Source organism: Ambystoma mexicanum, chromosome 5p, assembly GCF_040938575.1.
Source record: "Ambystoma mexicanum isolate Mex_15411 chromosome 5p, UKY_AmexF1_1, whole genome shotgun sequence".
Classification (NCBI taxonomy): domain Eukaryota; kingdom Metazoa; phylum Chordata; class Amphibia; order Caudata; family Ambystomatidae; genus Ambystoma; species Ambystoma mexicanum.
In genome coordinates this window covers 67,759,269-67,780,162 of record NC_090930.1, presented here as the reverse complement: position 1 = coordinate 67,780,162, position 20,894 = coordinate 67,759,269, and the positions used below count along the sequence as shown (strand labels likewise).

The 20,894-nt window shown below is 47.7% G+C and overlaps 1 protein-coding gene across 3 annotated transcripts in view; it reads left to right on the top strand.

Moving 5' to 3' along the window:
- The window catches only part of LOC138480733 (arf-GAP with Rho-GAP domain, ANK repeat and PH domain-containing protein 1-like), a 691,830-nt gene that overhangs the window by 494,976 nt on the left and 175,960 nt on the right, over positions 1-20,894 (top strand). The window lies entirely within an intron of this gene.

Genomic DNA, 20,894 nt, shown 5'->3' with positions numbered 1-20,894 from the left:
CCCAATGTGTTCCAAAGCGCTTAAAGGAGGGAGGGAACATAGGAAAATACAGTTACATTCTTACAGGTCCTTGAAACAAACCAGAATGTGAAAAATAACTATCATAATCAGCCTGGCGACATTATAGATAGTGCAAGTGAAGTAACAATCAAGGCGAAGAGGGGAAGGGATAAATGAGACAAAACAAGCAGTAACATTACTATGCCTGACGACAATTGATGTAGTGCATGTGTATACAAGAGGAGGGGATAAGCGAAGGGGGTATGTCGAGTGATGGGGAAGGATAGGAACAAAACAAGCAAGTATCATAATAGTTTGAAGACGAATTAGAATAGTACTGGGGGAGTTGGTCGAGAAGACAAGCTGCTATCAAAGGTCACGGGACAGATGATAAGAGTACGTGCTAATGGACATAAAAGAAAAAGAAAGGTGGGGGAGGAGGGGAAGACAGGGTGGCTGCGAAAGACCGGCAGCTACGATTACTATGCCTGGCAGCAATTGGGGTGGTGCTGGAAATTAATAGGAGGAGGAAAATTGAGGGGAGGAGGGCACACACACACACACACACCTTAACTGGGGGCAGAAGGGACACACACACCTTAGCAGGGGGTAGAGGGAACACACACACCTTAGCAGGGGGTAGAGGGGACACACACACCTTAGCGGTGGGCAGAGGGGACACACACACAATTAACAGGGGCAGAGGGGCCACACACACCTTAGCGGGGGGGCAGAGGGGACACACACACAATTAGCGGGGGACAGAGGGGACATACACACCTTAGCGGGGGCAGAGGTAAAACACACCTTAGCGGGGTCCGAGGGGACACACACCTTAGCGGGGAGCAGAGGGGACCTACACACCTTAGCGGGGGCATAGGGGACACACACACCTTAGCAGGGAGCGGAGGGGACACACACTTAGCGGGGGCCAGAGGGGCCACACACACCTTAGCGGGGAGCAGAGGGGACACACACACAATTAGCGGGGGCAGAGAGGACACACATACACCTTAGCGGGGGCAGAGGGGACACACGCACATTAGCAGGGGGCAATGGGAGGACACACGCAATTAGCGGGGGCAGAGGGGACACACACACCTTAGCGGGGAGCAGAGGGGACATACACACAATTAGCGGGGGCAGAGGGGACACACACACCTTAGCGGGGAGCAGAGGGGACAAACACACAATTTGAGGCAGGCAGAGGGGACACACACACCTTAGCGGGGACTTACTGTGGTGGACAGGGGTAGACAGGGCCTTCGATGTGGGCCTTGTATGGATGGGCCGGCTCCCACCTCCCGGTTGCAGTGATTGGCTTAAAAAGCCATGAGCAACCAATAGGGAGGGGAAGCAGGCCAGAAAACACCCAAACAAACACAATTCCAGGCGAAAATTCAGCAGCCAGGGAAGCAGGCCCAGTGATAATAAAAGGCCATAAAGGACAAACAGTGTCCTGAAAAGGAATCTTCGCCACTATACTCAACCCATCTTATCAACATTCTTTTTAAAGTAAGGTCAACTTTTACCAGAATAGAATTTGGGAGCATGTACAAGTTTACATAAACTTGTGCTGAAGCTGCAATAAGAAAATGTGAGGGTAAAACTGCTTCTGTGTGGCAGTCATGAAACTCCATTCTGCCAGCAAGCAACTATATGATTCAAAATGTGAGTCTCCCTAATAAAACCAGCAGGGAATATTAGTCTTCCTAAAGAATTACATTTCTCTTTTTACGCCTCATTTCACTCAACTTTATCTTCCCTCCACGCTTTCAATGAAAAGGTTAATTTGTTCGACTATGTCCTTTCAAATATTGCAGTTGTATGTTTAAAGGTCTGAAAATATAACACTTTTTACATCTAAAAAGGTTGAAAGATTTAGGGCCTGCCTCACAGAGCGTTTTCCTGTGGGGTTTTGTCATTATAAAACGCTTCTGTGAATTAGACCCTAAATGTGCAAGTCAACAATTCATTATGTCCCCATATAAATGCCAATACAAACATTTCTAACCACAGGCAGACATGTGATTATCACTTTTTAAAAGCAGTCCGACCCTTCCACAATTAGAAATGGATATATTTCCCAGCACACCTCTTAGGCATTTCCATGTAACAGATCATGGAATGCTTTCTTTGCACACCCATTTCCTGTTTGAGACCATACTTGCCTCGACCAATGGCGACATTCCTGCAAAAATAGAGGACAGACCAGGCTTAAATGTACTATTAAGTCAGTAGTCCCATCACAGCTGCAAACCTTGTTACTTAACTGCAATCGTACCCCATGTCGACGAATTCACAATTACAAAAAAAGAAATCCTGTTTTTTTTATTTTTTTATTATTAAGTTTATTGAATTTTATAGAAAACATACAAGCAACAAACTTATCAGCATTGTAATCGTAGAACTCATTGCATAGAATCCACACCCCATATCCATCCCCAACCTTCACAGAATCTAAAAAGCAAAACAGGCCAACTTATTATCACATGTCATCCAAAAACCCATCCCACATATCATCAAACAATTTCAACTTTTTGTTCCTGCGAAGGATAACCTTCTCAATTCTGGCCACTTGCCTCAAGTCCTCCACCCATTCTGAACAGGTCGGTCTCTCATCACATTTCCATTTTCTCAAAACAATTTTTTTCGCAGAATTTGTAGCCCTAAAAAACCAGCATTTCTGTGGATAAGTGAGATCTTCCACTTTATCATCCTCACCCAAGATGATAGTGTTATAATCAAAATCCTCTTGCAGTAATAGAACCTCATTAATCTTTTCAGTGACACTCCTCCAAAATGTCCTCAGTTCATAACAGTCCCAGATCAAGTGTTCAAAGGAGCCGACATCATGCTTACACCTCCAACAGGACTCTGAGTCAATCATCCCTCTCGCATAAAGTCTCTGGGGAGTCCAAAACACTCTATTAAGAATTTTGATTTGGCGGCATTGTTCTCCAAGATTAATGGATGTCAGAGTTACGTTTTTACAAAGAAACCTCCACCTCTCCACAGTCATATCAGAGCCAAGGACCTCAGACCACTTAGTTAACAACCCCTCTGCTGGCGTGTACTGTTGGCTCAGATTTCTATATACTTTGGACGCCATACCACCTAATGTCTTATATTCAGGTAGCCATAACTGCCAACCACCGCCATCAACAGTTCTCTGGTTCCGCAGCAAACCTCTCAATTTTCTGTATTCACCCACTGTACAGTCTCTGAGATCTTTAATTTGTGAAAGTCTTCTATAGCTGATCCATTTGCCGTCTTCCATCAGATCACTCAACCATAGTACACCACTCAGGAGCCAGTTCAACCACAATAGCGGCCTCCCATTCAGCAAAATACCTGGATTCAACCAGATAGGGATATAATCATTATCACATACCTTACGCTTACTTTTCTTCCATAGTTCCCTCCAACAAGTTCTCAGGAATCTTGTGGGCGGAAATGAGCGATAACCAGATCCATCCACCGTGGACAGTATGGCCCTAGGCGGCAACGGAGTAGAACTACTTGATTCCGCCAGCGTCCAAACATCCTCCGAATTTTCAATAAATGGAACCAGATGCCTGGCTCCAAAGGCCAAATGATAATTCTCAAAGTCAGGAACCCCCAAACCTCCACAGTCTTGGGGCAGCTGCAATTTCCACAAGCTGAGGCGTGGCTGTTTGTTCTCCCAGAGAAAAGACTGGATTAAACTCTCAATTTTCCGCCAATGGCCCTTCTTTACGTCCAGGGGAAGCACACTGAGCACATAGTTGATTTGCGGTGTTGATGTCATTTTGATGGCATTCACTCTCCCCCAGAGACTCAATTTAAGTGCATTCCATCTCTTCAGGTCCACCTCCAAAGATTGAATCACATGTGTAATATTGACATCCATTATTTTCGAGACATCATTCGTTAGCCAAATCCCAAGGTATCTCTTCTTATTCGGACACCACTTAAAGGGAAAACCCTGCATCTTCAAAACAGTGCAAGTGGTTGATGCCGGCAGCGCTTCCGACTTGGTCCAATTGATCTTGTATCCAGAAACCTTGTTGAACACATCGATCAACTCCATCAGCACAGGAATGGAGCTCTCCACATTCTGAACCACCACCAGCATGTCATCCGCATACAACCAAACTTTCTGGGAGGCTGCACCAAAGCGTACGCCCTCGATTCTATCCTCTTCTCTTATCCTCACAGCCAGCAATTCCATGGCGATCACAAACAGAATTGGCGACAGTGGACAGCCTTGCCTCGTCCCTCTCCCAAGTTCAAAAATGCCCGAGTCCATGCCATTAGTCCGAACACAAGCAGTCGGCCGGGAATACAGCAGTCTTATCCATCCGATCATGGTATCTCCAAAACCAAAGCCTTTCAATGTACTAAAAGATATGTCCATTCAATACGGTCGAAAGCTTTCTCAGCATCCAAGGACAACGTCACCACATCATTATGGTGTGCTTTGCTTTCATATAGTGTCAGCAACAATCTTCTCACATTTTCTGAAACATGTCTGCCTTTTACAAATCCAGATTGGCCTACATCTATGATATCCATCAGCGCATTCTCAATCCTCAAAGCTAACGCCTTGGCGAAAATCTTGTTGTCCATGTTCAATAAACTGATCGGCCTATAGCTGCCAGTTTTCACTGGTGATCGTCCCTCCTTCAGAAAAACGGAGATTGAAGCATGTCTTGTTGAACTTGGAAGGCACCCATTCCTCAAAGAGGCGCGCAGCATCTCTAGCATCAAAGCAAACACCTCTTCTGGGAAAATTTTGAAAAGTTCAGCTGGTAGCCCATCCGGGCCTGGACACTTCCCAGAATTCAGCGCATAAGCAGCCAACCTGAGATCCTCCACGTTCAAATCTCTTTCCATACACTCCAAGGATTCCAAACTCACTTTCTTCAGATGGCAGTCATCAATGAATTGACCAATTGTACGCTCAGATAAGTTGATCTCTGAAGAGTACAGGGTTTTATAATACGACAGAAATGCTGCATTAATCTCCACAGGATCAAAAGTCACCAACCCATCCTGTCTTTCCACTGCATTGACAGATCTGCCACTGTCCATAACCCTCAACCGATGTGCCAGAAGTCGATCACATTTTTCTCCTTTTTCATAGTAGTTGCTTTTGGTTCTAAAAAGCAACCACTCAGCCTTCGAAGAATACAAATCTTCCAATCGTCTCCTTTTCTGCTTCAATATTTTAATAGTCTCATCTGAAAAGTTTTGCATATTATTTCTCTCAAGATCCTGAATGTCCACAATAAGCTTTTTCACTTCTGCATCTCTCATTTTTTTCTTTTTGCTGGACAAACCAATCAACAATCCTCGCATATATGATTTGAAGGCTTCCCACACAAACTCCACCCTGACTTCACCAGTCCAATTCACAGATATAAAGAATCTCGCTTCTTGAACAATTTTGTCCACAATTTCATCGTCGTCCAAGAGGGAGACATTCATCCGCCAGGTGTTAGACCTAGGAACCGGGAAGGTCAATCGCAAGTCTATGGAGATTGGAGCATGGTCCGAAACAAGTAGTGATCCGATGTTACCCCTTTGGAATGATTGTGTACAGAGGCCAGAGGTCATAAAGAGGTCAATTCTCGAATAAGCATTATGCCTTGCAGAGAAGAAAGTATATTGTCTCGTAGAAGGGTTTTGCAATCTCCAAACATCTGTGAGGTTCCATTCATCAATTAGTCTCTTTAATGCTGTTCTTTTCAGAGCGTTGGCATTGTCCACACCCCCCACACTTTTATCAAGTCCAGGTTCTAAAACCACATTGAAGTCCCCTCCCAAAATCACATTAATCGCATTTACATTCTGCAACATTTGCGTTAAAGCTACAAAAAAACTACCATCACCCCCATTCGGAGCATATATATTGCAGAAACAATACTGAGCATCCTGAATATGTGCAGTGACACATACTATCCTTCCATCCCCATCCTTCACACACTTCACCCCAGTGATCTGGAGATTCTTCCTAAAAAGAATACACACACCCCTAGAACCAGTAGTGAACGATGAACCATAAACATCACCAACCCACTCCTTTTTCCACTTATCTATATCCGCATCTAACAAATGAGTCTCCTGAAGCATCGCGACATCCACCCCCATCTCCCCTAGTTTACTCAAAATCACCTTCCTCTTGACAGCACAATGTGCACCATTCACATTCCAAGATACCACTCTGAAATTCCTCTGATAAGTGTAAGACATTGCTAGATCCCGTTTCCCAATCCTTGCAATGAATTCACAAGACACAATACTACCTAAACCTATAGTCAAGTAAAGAAATAAAATAAAAAATAAAAAAAACACACTCCTGGGCTTGAACCACCCAACCATCCAGAACATCCCTTCCAGCTACACGCTGAAAGGGACTACCCCCCTCCCTCCCTTAGGTCAGCCTATAGAAAGCCCATAAAGGGTGTCACAGACCACATTTGGTCAAATTCAAATGAAGTTAAAAATACAATTTGGTCTAAAGGAATTCCCACAACTCTCCAGCAAATGAAAGCACAAATAAGAGCATTCCTGAATAGATGTAACATCCCCTACTCAAAAACGCTAAATACCACACCATGTGTCAATCACATGCCTAGACAAAACCTGAATTCTCTTATTATAACCATCAACAAATCACACTAATCCACCTACCGTCACAACCATCAGTGTAAACATCACAAATCCCAACTACTGCGGGCATGCTGAGCAATGGAGCGTGAATCATCACTAGAAAGTGTGAGCAAGTGTACAGAGAGTTGCAAAATACCTGTGTCCCTGCACCCTACCAAATGAGATTAGAAGCCAGATACAGCATTAAACTTTTCCATGGCATTCACACACCAATCCATGACTATCCCGGTGGCCTTACCACTCACCTTGCCAAGCATAAAAATCAGAATCTCCGGTATTTCCTGGACACTACTTTCCCCCATGTGACTTCCATGGCACAAAACTGCAACCCCCACCGTGTTAATCCAAATGTACTGTATAACTGGGCACTCCAGATATAACGTGTTGGCACATCACTCATTGCGCTTTGAGAATGGAATCAAACCCTCTCCAACGTAAGCATTACTGCAAAAAAAAAACCTAATAGAAAATTCTGTCTGTGATTTGGTAAGTAGACAAAGGTGCACAATCATATCTTAACCATAGGCCTCGTCAGCGTTCACATTAGATGACAGCACTATTACATTCTCACAGCACGAAAGGAAACGTACCCATGCAAAGTAAAAGGTGTACACTACAGTGGAACCCCAGGTACCCAATAGTGACAACTCTCACCTTCTTTATGCAGTGATGGTAATGGCATACAGTTGGCTTCGTTATTACAGTACAAGTACATGTCAAATATACCCCACTCAGCATGTCAGGGGTGTGCAACCAGGACAAGAACAACTGTTACATATGCAGGGGATTTGCATTGGGCAGCATACTCGCAAACGTGGCATTCCTTCATCTAATTCTGGCTATGGAAACACATTACAATGTGATCAACGTACCACAGCAGTCCGGGATAAAGCCGTGCAAAGAGCATTCCCCTCCCCTCAGCCACAACACATGCACCCCAGCCTCTACACCCACTGTGCCCCCCAAACACCTGAGCATGCAGCAAGGCACATTGCCCGGAACACGCGTGCTGCGGCCCCAAAGGAGAACGCGCCACTACGCCTTACCTCAAATGTGCGTCAACAGTGGCCGGTCACACGCATCCACCAATCCAACACACCACTGCCGGCAAGACTCCGAAGGGTGTTGCACGGCCGACATTTCCGGACAGCACGACACCTCCCGCACTCCGTCCAAACAAAAACAAGCACCATCACCTATAAAAAATCTATAGAGCGCGTACTGCCGTAGAGTAAAGCACCCATTATCCGAGCCCACATCAAGCCTATTTGAAACATTAATAACGCTCTGATACCTAAACAAACCAATTCCCATCTAACAAATTCAGGAAAAAATGAATCAATAAAGAAAAGTAACCTTACATCTTCACAGCTTCATACATCATGCATCACATCAATCTGCAATACTATTATCCAAGTTTAAGCCCCCAGCCCTCAGCCACTTTTCAGCTTCAACTGGATCCTCTGTGGTTTTGACACCTGATCCAAAAAATATCTTCAGTGTCGCTGGTTTCACCAGCAGAGTTTTAATCCCCTTTTCTTGTGCCAAAGCTTTTGCACTTTTGAACGCCTTCCTCATTTCCACTATTTCCTTAGGGAAATCTGGATAGATCGCCAATTGATCTCCATTTAGCAGAAGTTTTCCTTTTTCTCTCGCAGCCTTTAAAATCCTTTCCTTTGCACTCACTCTGGACATCACCATGATGATCTGTCTTGGTTTTCCGGCCTGGACCAGCTTACCAGCTCTAAAGGAGTTATCCATGTCCATCTCTTTTAGGATGTTGTTACCCAAAGTTGCCTCCAGTACTCCTCTGACTCTGTGATCGAGGTTTTTGTCCAAAGCAGGGTCTTCACTCACACCCAGCAAGTAAGTACAGAAGTAGGTTATTTCTCGATGGTAGTAGGAGGAGCTTCAATGGTGGCTCGAGAACACAAATGAAGAGTTATTTGGAGCCCTGCCCTCCCCTGTTCCGGAGAAATGAACTCATGGGGATTGCCTCTGCATCCTTTCTACCAGAGAAGGAGCATTCCTTATAGCGCTAAAAAGTACAGTGCAACAGCTGGGGTTAAAGATCGCGCATTCATTTAGAAAAAGATTGACATGAGGTATAGGTGCTACCGTATCTGTACTACACCAGCAGTCTACAGTTTTAGCTTTTGCTTACATATGGATCTGCAGTTTCCTGCCGAACCATAACATGGCAACAACTGGTAGATGGTGTGTGCATCTTGGCATATTATGGCAGTGCCAGGCGCATGCCTTTCTAATGCCTATGCGAGAGTTAAGACTATTGGCTTTGTCACTGCTTGTTTTTAACAGTGCACCAGTGCAAAGACCAGATGCAAGGACACATATTATCCTCATAAATAAATTGTCACTACAATGGGCCTCATACCGAGTCATGCCGGTAAGTATCGGAATTTTCCGGCATGGCGTAAAGTCCGACACCGTGCTGGTTGTAGGTCGAAAATTACGACCCATACCGAGCTCTGGGACACACGCTTTCCGCCATGCCGGAAAAGGACCGCGCGACCTGCCGCAAAACTCCCCGAAAAACCCCTACCGGCATGCAGCGACACGTAAAGTGCAACACCGCCCTGTAAGCAAGTATAACGGTGACCGTAAATTACGTTGACCGTAATTTACGTTGACCGTAAATTACGGTAACTGAAAAAAAAAGGAACCGGAAATTACGACATCGCACAGGAACGGGAAGGAGAGCGGCGGCCATCTTTAAAAACACAATCCATTGCCATCTGCAGCCGCCAGCAGCCCTGTGAGGGAAACAAAGTTGGGAACCGGATCAGGCACCGCAGGACATGCCGAAAGCACCAAAAAGGGCGGCGGATCGCATCCGCAAGCAGAGATTCTGCCCCGACGAACTCCAGGCCATGGTAGACCACCTGGCAGAGCATGCTGATGTAGTCTTCAGTGGCGACATGCGGAGGGAATCGACCCTCCGCAAGAAGACCATCTGGACGGAACTGGCACATAGGGTGAGCGCTGTTGGCAACACCCCCCGCACCCTCCAGGACTGCCGCAAGCGGTGGGACGACCTGCGGTGCGGGTGCGGGGCCTCCTATCCAGCAACTGCAGCCAGTCCCTGCAGACGGGAGGTGGGCCAAGCACCACAGTACAACTCGAGCCCTGGGAGGAGACCTGTGCGGAGCTCATTGGCACAGAATCCATTGAGGGCGTGGGGACCATGGAGTGCGGGGGAACGACTTCTGGAGACGGAGGTGAGTGTCGACAGTGTACACTGCCAATGTCCATTGCATGATGTAAACTGACCCAGGGGCCATCGAAGGCACCCTCTCGTGTTGCCCTCCTCCCATCCAACAAATGCTGAGGCAAGTGCCGCCTAATGCTGGGCCAAGTGCGAGTACATAACGCACATCTACCATAGTGCATTGACTTGCACAGGCCATCATGCACATTGTCCAGCGTGGTAGGCATAGTAGCAGCCAAAATGTACATGAACAGGGCACAATGAATCACTCCCAGACATGTGTATATGTCATCACCATGCACTTGTTCCACTGCTATAGCTACCCCCCAAACAGAACAAACCGTAAATGACCGAAATGTCCATGCAACCATGTATGCAAATAGGACATTGCACATACACTAATGTTGTCCCTCTCTCCTACCCCCACAGGCACAGACCATGACAGCACAGAGCCCCAAGGAACCCGCCCAAGCACCTCCGCGGGTACTGGCAGGGCCAGGCCGAAGCCAGCAGCCAGAAAAAACACCCCCCAGCCTACGGAAAGGCCACTTGAAGCTGGCAGACCAGCAACCCACCCAGCATCGGCGGCAGAAACTGTGCAAACCCCTAGCTCAGCACAGTCGAGCGTCTCAGGGGAGGCTGCTGCTACCGCACAGGATGAGTGTGAGCGCAGCCCGCCACCCATCCAGGGGCCCATGTTGGAGGACGACCAGGACAGCATGCACATGCCGGAGCCATGCCCCGTGACCGTTGCGTCATGCAGTGACTCCGGGGATGCACAATCACCTGTGCACAGTGTTGAACTTGACCCGCAGGGGTATGACGTTGTTCCCCCAAGTCCACCCATACCACCCCCTGCAGGGCATGCTGGTGCCAGTGGATCCTCAGATGGTCCCCCTTCCCATGACCAGCACCAAGTGCGCCAGTTGAGCAATCTCATTGATAACTATATTGAGGACAATCGCCAGGCCCGGGCTGAACTACATGAGGAACTAAATCAAATGCGGCAGTCCCTCAATGACTGCACCACCAGATTGTGCGACTCCCTGACGGACAACACGACCCGGCTATGCCATGTCCTGAATCGCATTGCAAATGCCCTTGAGGCAGGCCAAAACAATACCGAGGAGGGCACATCCGCGACAAGTGAGGCCACGCAATGCAGCCCGGAGAGACGCACTCGGCGTTCCTTGCGTCACCGGGACTTGCCTCCCCCAGACAAGGCGGGCAAGAGACATTAGCCATTCGCCAATCCTGCCACATGTGGGCCCCACACCCTACATGGGAGGACTGCACTGGAGTTGGGGGAGAGGGGGGAGGTGGGTGATGGTCTGTTCTGGAGTTGGGGGGGGAAGTGGGTGATGGTTTGTTCTGGAGTTGGGGGGAGGGGGGAGGGGGCATGGACAGTTGCTGATGGAAGCACTATTTTGTTTACCTTTTTTAATCACAATACACAATTGGTGTTGCAAAGTTCAACTGTTGTGGACATTCATCATTGCACATTTGTTCATTGACTACTGCCAGTGCATGGTGTACAAGTATGCACGAATCCGTTGCCCTGTGTGCCCATGTCATGACACCCCCTACTGACTTGTGTCCTGGAGACCTTGTCCACTGTAAGTACAGAGCATTACATGGCCCTCAAGTGCACATCCTCAATGGACCTCTGTTGGCACTTCACCCTCCGCCTTCACCGCATCGTCCTGTGGTTGTAGCAGTACCATGTCACGGGTGATAGCCGCTCACATAGGGATGCACTTTTTGTCCATCTGCACATATGGCATGGGCCCATTTGACACCAAATATCATTGGAGGGGTCAGCCACCAGTCCTGGTTCGCCGGCACATATGTGCATCATGCAAGCCTGGTGACTGCTTCATCTACACGCATGCACGTGTATGGCCATAGTCTGGTTGCCCCATGGCCCTGTTCAGGGGGTTCATGACAGGGGTCATGTGGCTTGCTGTCAAGGGTCAGCCAACAACAGCTGCATGTGTCGCCAAATGAGGTTGGTGTGTGGACTGTCATGGTGGAGGACAGTACTCGGATGTAATGGCAGGGTTTCTATGATGGCCATCTGGACATGCCCATGGATGTATTGGCCACGGTCAGGGACACAAATATGTGTACGATGAAATGTAATGCAGTGGGGTGTTGTCTCTACATGATGGTCCATGAACGATGGTGTGGACATCTTGAGGTACATGTTCCTTTGTTGCATGTGTCATGAATGGCACTCTGTCAAGAGTGGCACAGGGTACCCAGGTAGGGTTTGGGTGGCTGTGCTGAGGTGAGGTAGCAGATAAGCACACACAGCAGGAAGTTCAACAAGAAAGAAGAGTAGGAAACAGTAGCTGTGAGCCAAAAGGGGCAAAAGAAATGTATGCTGAAATGGGAAAGAGTGTTCCACGAATCATAGGAAAATCCAGCCTTCTGCACTGATTGCTATAACAGAGGCCCACGCGGTATGCTCATGGCTGGGAACAACAGCAGTGGGTGTCTGTAACACTGAAAACGGGACAAGGGAAGGGGCAGAGGTTGCCTGCCGGAAACCAACAGGCAAGCTCTGTACAAAGGGATTATATAAGACACATGAAAAGACAAGAACAGAAATATCCAGCGAAAAGGAAGTCAATGAGCAATCTAGCAGAAGGAAATGAAGGAAAGGCAGTTAGACTGAAATAGATAACCTAAGGCGGAGTACAGAGGACTCAAGGAAGAGAACAAGGAGCAGCAGTCAGGAAAACATAAGGCTGCAAAGTAGGAAGCAGGTCTGCAGTCAAGAGTGGCACTAGGTGCAGGCAAACTGTATGTGACTGCGGAGGACTGTAGTAGGCTGCAAAGCAGGAAGTCCAGAAGAACAGGACAGAGAGAGATTAGTAGTAGGCGACAGACAGAGAGCCCAAAAGAATAGGGCCACTAGGTAGGGAGCCCAGAGGAGCAGGGCTGTAGGCAGCGAAGAGGTGCAGGCTGCAAGGCAGGAAGCCCAGAGGACAAGGGCTGTAGGTAGAAGGCAGCAGAGCGTGATCGGCTGCAAGGGAGGGAGCCCGGAAAGGGCACTGGAACAAAACAGGATAAAGCAGCAACAGGAACAGCATACAAGGTAAAGGGTCAAGGCAAACAGGAGCGGGGAGAACTCAAGAAGCAAGACACTGTGCTCCTGCAAGCAACTGCTTATATACAGCCCTGCCCTGTTCGGAGGCAGGCTAAATGACAGCACCTGTAGCAGCACACCTGAAGACAATCTGCCTCCTCCCTCTCTTGTCCTGAGCAGGTGGAAGCAGCACTGGCCACTAGGGCTTCTGGGGATTGTGGTCCCAATAACGATGAATGAGAATAGCCAGGAATTGAGGACTGCAGCCAGGTGCATTATGGTAAATGTAGTTAATTGATTAAAATAAGAAAGAAACAAAGTTGAGCAAATGGAAATAAAAGACAAAGGCGTGAAAAGGAGTTGTTCAAGGAGTATTAGGAGGATAAATGAGTACCAAGTAGTCCATGATGGTTGCCAATGCGTGCGCCAGCGGCGCGGGCATGACAGCATGCTGCTGTCCTGGCGTCGGATCATTGTGGTGCTGTGTACTGTGTTTATTCTTGGCTGTAGTCTGTGGAGCATGGTATTCATCCTGCTCTGATCCATTCTATGGTGATTCCCAACACTCCTATGGGGGTGCCATGCCGGTGACGTGTTATCATACCCCTGCTGCCCTCCGTGAATTCCACTCCCAGGGATGGGTCTCCAATGTGGTGCAAGGCTGGGGGATGCCACATTGTGCATGTGCAGTGTGTCCTCCGATATGCGCTTGCGGCTGTGGTGTCCGCCAATGAGTGGTGCTGGTGTAGTGTGCTTAGCCCATGTCAGTTGGTGGAGATGTAGTGTGATGTGGGTGCCTTGTTCTGGCAAAGTGTGAATCTGTTCACATGTGCCGTTGCACTGGTTCTGTGGCAGGTTTGTTGTCGGGGTGAACACCGTACAATGGCTTCATCGTTTCAACGCAGTCGGTTCATGCGGTCACCCACCCCGTGGCACCAGTGCACTTGCATGACACAGTCAGATGACTCAACAGCCAGCCAGACAGGTCGTCCTGCATGTTGGGCCATGTTGCGCGGTGGCGTGGTGATATGCTGGCCCTTTGAGTCATGTGTAGTTGTTTGGTGTCGGGCCCACCCATGTGCGGTTATTGGTAGCGTTACATTCCATCTGCACGTAGGGGGAGTGGTATTGTTTGCAGTTGCTGTCCGCAATGTGCATGCCAAGCTGGTCCACATACGACCTATGGGTGCTGTCAGGGGCACCATTGTCATTTGGCATGCCTCTATTTACTGTTGTGTATCTCATGGGTGGTCCATGTTGGGGATTGGTGGACCCTTGTGTGCTTGGGGAGGTGTAACGTCACTTGTATATGTGGCCGCATGAAGGACGGTTGTGACATGCCACTGTGTGCTGGTGGGTGCCTTTGGCATGGGTGTGGGGCACAGGCAACACCATCACTTGTGCCGGGTTGGCACTGTACATTTGTATAGTGCTCGCTTTTCTTGTGTCTGTGGCGCAATATGGTGGTGACGGTGTCACAGTCTAGGTGGTCAGGGGTGTCTATCTGGTAGGACTTCTCCTAGAGCGGCCGGACATGCTGCGTGTGCATGGGGGCTGCTGGGGTGGTAACGGAGGCTGCACTGGTGCTGCATGCAGGGCCTGTCTCCCCCCTCCTTCTATTCCCTGTGTCTCCTCAGTGGGGGGGGTGTGAAGTTGTTGTAGGGGTTTGTGTGGTTGTGGCCCTGCTTGTTCGGTTGGTGTCGTCTTGGAGTGGGAGGGGGGTGGTGTGTGGGTGTGTTCCTTTTCTGCTGTGGCAGACTCCTGGCCTCTGTCTGTGTTGCATGTGTGCACCTGTGGCTCTGGGTCCCACTGCTCAGGGTTCTTTACTCCTTCTCTGAGATGCCTGTATGTACTCCATGTACTCCATGCCGGTAAGGTACTTTATGGCCTTGAGGAGGCCGTAATTTACGCGTGCTCCTTACTTGGAATCAGCTCCGGTTTACGCCATGCCGTTAATTTCGCCATGGTGGGGCGCGCGCGCGACCCAGGAACGTAAATTACGGCATTGTAATTTACGGTGCCGTAATTTACGGTCTGTGGGGTTGGAATGGCATGGAGCTGAAAACCATGCCGGTAAATCATTACCGGCATGGTTTGGACCTTACCTCCATGCTCGGAATGACCCCCAATGTCTAAAAGATGAGTTTGAGGTATCAGTAAGTACCCACCTTATCAGAATCGCCTTTGTATGAAGTAAGTTCCAGCAAAGATGGAGTATCATAGAACAAAAATATTTATCTGGAAAGACTAATAAGTAGAGGGCTACTGTTCCTCTCCTCTTATGTTCATGAGACAAGTGTTGAAGAGAACCATAACCATGAAAGGTGTCCACCGTCTTTAGCCAATCTTGCTTCCCTGGTGTTGATTTCAAAAACTCTATATCCAAGCCCAGATCGTGAAGAATGAATTCACTATAAAGTTTCAACTTGCCTAGGAAGCCTACTGATCTAGACCCCGTCCGTCTATCCAATACAAACCGGGCTTCTCAGCATTATGTGTCCTGCTCAGATGTGAGGATTCTATAGGATAAGGACAGAGTCTGCCATTTTCACACGAACCTTAAGGGAGAGAAGCCCTGAATTCATATCTTAAGGTTGCTACAGGAATAGCATTAGGGATTCTCAAGACATGTCTCTACATTTTTCCTTCAATTGTGTCGAGCTAGAGTTGCAACTTATTTGGCCAAAGTTCCAACCCGTAGATCAACTTTGGAATAGCCTTCTACTCATAAAATTGTAGGCTGGCCTTAATAGAGAACCTCCCATATCTCTTATCGATCAGGCTCAGCTGGTTGGTCAGGTTTTTCACCTTCCAAATAACTAATGCCTGTATGTCTTGGAACTTGGGTCAAGAGGAAAAATAATAGCCTAAATATGTCAAACTGGAAACCTCTTCCAACTCTTTTAACTGCACCATCATGCTTCCTGCCCCTCGACAAAAGCACCATTTATATTATTAGTGGATTTATCTTAAATGAAGTGGATTTATCTTAAGTGCATTCTTCTTGTCATAGTTAGTCAAGTCTATTAGGAGTCTGCGCATACCTATCTTTCATCGATCAAAGAGCAGGAAGTCGTCTGTGTATGCCATCCGTGAGGTTTTTATCCAACCGAAGATAGGGGGAATTCACGCTGCCGGGTTCAGAGTTTTACCAATGTCTGAGACATATAAGTTAAAAAGTCAGGCAGCCAACAGGCATCCCTGCTTAAGTCCAAACTCAGTGGGTACTCTTCGTGACAGATCCCGTACTTGATTTAATTGTATGCAAATGAATGTTTTAATATGTAGGCAAATAATCAAATGCAGGAGACCAGCGGGTATCTCCCATTTTGCTAATTTAGACCACAGCCTCCCTCGGTCCACCCTGTCAATGGCCACAAATAGGTCTATTGATTCAACGAAAACTGTTTGCCTCGACGTCCTCCATGCTAACTCTTGAAGTTCCCGCATGACGGCACCGTTTATGTTAGTGGAGTGTCGACGGCAAAAGCCTGTTTAAAGGCAGTCTAATCTACCAGTGGACCTTACCCACCTCAATAAATGACACAATAGAACACCTGCACAAATCTTACTTTCCACATCTAGAAGGGCGATAGGTCGATAGTTCTTCGGGTCTCTCCTATCGCCCTTCTTATAAACAGGGACTACATGGGACACATTCCATGTCTCAGGATCACTTTCCCTGTCCACCACACTGGCGATAGGAATGGAGAGAATGACTGACCAAACATGTGGATCACTCTTCAGGACGTTGATTGTTAGGCCACTAGGGCCTGGGGCCGCGGAGGACTTGGCCTTTTTAATTAATGCCAAGACCTCTTCGGGGCCTGGTTTTGAAATGGACGGCCCTACATCTAGTTCCGGCTGCAGTTGGACCAAGTCCATCGGAAATACCCTTACGTGCACATTTTTAAAATGGGACAACCACGCAGATTCCGATACCGCATTCAACTCTCTACAAGCTTGAGACTTGATCGTTGAATTCAGTGTAACCCACAATTTTTTTTACATTTTTTTTAAAAACAATTTTATTAATTTCTGCAAACAAACAATACAAACCAAACATGCAGTGCATATATCATCAGTCCAATTGTACATTGCTTAAGTATGTTCACTGCTACCACTACCCCACCCCCCATTCCGAACCTATTACTTTCCACATACCGTTTCTACATCTTACGGTAGGGTCTCCCCTTCCATGGGTTCTGTCGGGTCTTGTAATGACCCAAACAACTCCGCTATCAATAATTTCCAGGCCATCAGGGTCTCTGTCTCCTCCTCCCCTCCAGCACTGCTCGCTTCTTGCCATACTGTGGTATCTGCATCTGCCCATTTCTACAAGTCTTTCCACCACACCTCTACTCGCGGTCTGTGGCATGTCTTCCACCCCATAGCAATTCTCCTCTTTGCAAGCACATATGCCAGATCTTTCAATTTGCTCACATGCTTAAGTTTCTGTGATCTAGGGAACCCCCCCAACAGACAGGCCCACACTGTATCCACCACAATCTTGACCCCCTTCTCCGCCAGTTTATGTGCCACCTCACTCCAGAAGCGCTCAATAACCGGGCATGACCAAAACATATGCACCATACCCGCCTGCTCCTCATCGCATTTAGGGCATGCTTGCCGTCCTGCATTTGCAAACCTAGATATCTTCTGGGGTTTCATATACGCCCTTTGAGTAATATACAGTTGTATTTGCTTCAATCTCGCACTTCTCGACACCTTCTTATGCTACCCCTGGGCTCGTTCCCACATCCCATCCTCCATCGGGGCTCCTACTTCCGCTTCCCAGTCTAATCTCAATTGTGTTACCTCCTTCCCAACCTTAGACATCATCATCTTGTATATTCTAGATATCTCATGTCCCCCCTCCATTATGTCATATATCATATCTATGGTAGCATCTGGTTCTTCTACCAGCACCATTTCGGGCCATGTTCTCTTAATTTTCTGCACTATTCTATGATACGTAATGTACTGGTCCGTGTGTAACCCAGTTTCCTCGCCCAGCACCTAAAAATCTATGATAGACCCCTCTCGCCAAATGTCCCCATTGTTGCCAACCCAACCGGTTCCCAGTGGTTTCTGGTTATCATCCTTAGCTGCTTTTCACTCCCTGCCAGTGCAACTAGCGGTACCTGCAGGGAACATGGGGATGGGTTTTCCATCATCTGGCATGCCCTACGCCATATCTTCCACCCAAGTATCATCATCTTGGGGCGCCCTTCCATTTCTATCTTGGGCAGCCACCTCATCTCTTTCAAGTAGTATGGGGCACAATCTTGTCCAAACAACCTGGATTTGAAAGCCATTTGGCAACATACTGCAGTTGGATCGCTACGTAATAGACCTCATAATTAGGCAGTTTTATCCCCCCTTTGTCATAAAAATTCGGCAACTTCCATAGTGCCACCCTGTTTCGCATGCCGTGCCACAGGAAATCCCTACACATACTGTTCAGTTTAATGAAGAACTTCTTGGGTATCAGGTGTGGTATATTCCCAAAATAGTGCAGGAGCATAGGTAGAACCACCATCTTTAACATAGCCCCACGTCCCATCATTGCTAAGGGCAGTTTCACCCAGAATCTCATGCAATTTTCAATTTTCTTAATGGCTACCTCCATATTGTGTCTATGCTCTTCTTCCACTGTGTGGTATACATCTATCCCTAAATAGCGAAATGTGCTAACTGCCCACGGTATCTGTAACACCGGTAACTGTTCCATTGGAATCCCCTTATATTCACCTAACGGGAACATACTAGATTTCTGAGGGTTCACCGCTATAGCAGACAACCCCTCATATCTCTCCATCACTTCCAAAATGTATTGGAGATTTTCCTCCGGGTGCCGCAAATACAGCAGCATGTCATCCGCATATAGGGAGATCAGATGTCTTTCCCTTCCCACAGCAATGCCTATAATGTCATATTGTTGTCTCAGGTATATTGCTAGGGGTTCCAGGGCCAATATATAGAGCATTGGAGACCATGGACATCCTTGTCTGGTGCCTCTACGAAGCTGCCATCTTTCCGATATCACTGCTCCTGTTTTAACTCTGGCTAGCGGTTCACTATATAGCATTTTCGGCCACTGTATATATCCCGGCCCCATCCCATAGCTCGCCAGGGCCGCCGGCAGCCATGGCCACTTGACCGAGTCGAAGGACTTTATTGCGTCCAAAGACACAATTGCCATTTCGCCTTCGGTCTCGCTCCCCAACTCTATAGCTCGTTGGAGTCGTCTATGTTTATTGGATATATTCCTGTTCGGGACATAACCCGTCTGATCGGGGTGTATTAATTTACCAATAACCCTCCTCAGTCTATTTGCCAATACAGCCGTCAATATCTTGCTGTTTTGGTTCAACATCGACAAGGGTCTATAAGAGCCACAGCTGTGCCCGGGCTTGTTTGGTTTGGGAAGCGGTATTATAATCGCTTCTCTAAGTGACTATGGCAATCTTCCCAATTCAAACGCTTCGTTTAACATTTCCAACAGTGGGGGGAGCACCTCCTCTTTATACACTTTATAGAATTCACTTGGGAGTCCATCAGCTCCCGGAGTCTTACTAGTGGGCAACTGTTTTACCACCTCTTCTGGCTCCTCCAATGTAATCGGTGCATCCAATTCCTCTCTTTCCTCTGCACTTATCTTTGGCAGTCCTATGTCCTCCAGTGTTTCTGTTATCGCCTCGCGACCGCTCTCCCCTTTATCTCCACACAGTAGCCTATAATAATCTGCAAACTCCTGGTTAACTCCCTCTTGGGTATCAGCCACACTCCCATCTTCCCTTGTTATTGTTCTAATCGTGGGTCAGGGGGTTTCACTCTTATATAACCATGCCAAGAGCCTTCCCGGTTTATCCCCTCCCGCATGCTGTCTCTCTATATATTTTTTTTAGTTGAGGTTACACAGTCTTTCCCAGTGACTCGCACATTTCTGCTGCAGCCTGAGTACCAATTCCATGTCCTCCTTAGTATTACTTCCTCCCCTCAATGCCTTTTCCAGTTCCCTTTCTGTCTCTCGTAGGTCTGCCAGGATCTCCCCCCTGCAGACCTTTAGATTTTGCTATGGCTACCCCTCTCATCACAACCTTAAAGGCTTCCCACAGTATGCCCGCCGAGTCTACACTGCCGGTATTCGCCTCGAAATATTTTATAATCTCTTCCCTCATATCCTCCCTAAAAAAGGGGTCTTTCAGTGCCTCTGCTCGGAGGCGCCATGTCGGAATCCTTGCTCTTGGGGGGCCGTATTGCCACCTGAGAATCAGGGGAGAGTGGTCTGAAAGGACCCTAGCTTTATATTCTACTTGTGTAAACTCTGTTATTACCTCTGGTGTAGCAAAAACATAGTCCAACCTCGTATGTAACTGCTGCGGGGCGGAATAATGCGAGTATTGCCTTTCCTGGGGGTATCTCATCCTCCACACATCTCCCAAACCAAAGTCATCCAGCAATTTCTGCAGCGCTTTAGCGGCTGGGGAGGGTCTATCCATCCTACCATCCGATCTATCCACCCTAGGGTTTAGTACACAGTTAAAGTCCCCTCCCCAGATCACAGTGCTCCCCATACACATGCTAAAATCGATACACAGGGTTCTGAAATATGCCGCTGTATTCTGATTTGGGGCGTATGTATTTACGATGCTTACCTCCCTGTTTTCCACCAGTCCTTTCAGTATAACCATCCTCCCGTCCGTCTCAGCTATCTCTTGCAACAGCTGAAACGGAACATGCTGTGCCACCCAAATAAGCACTCCCCTGGCATAGGCAGAATATGTTGAGCCCACCAGTACCCCTTTCCATTTCTTAGCAATCATCTCCATCGTATCTCGTGTCAGGTGAGTCTCCTGCAGCAATGCAATGTCTACCTTTTGCCTACGTAGGTACTTCATGACCTTATTC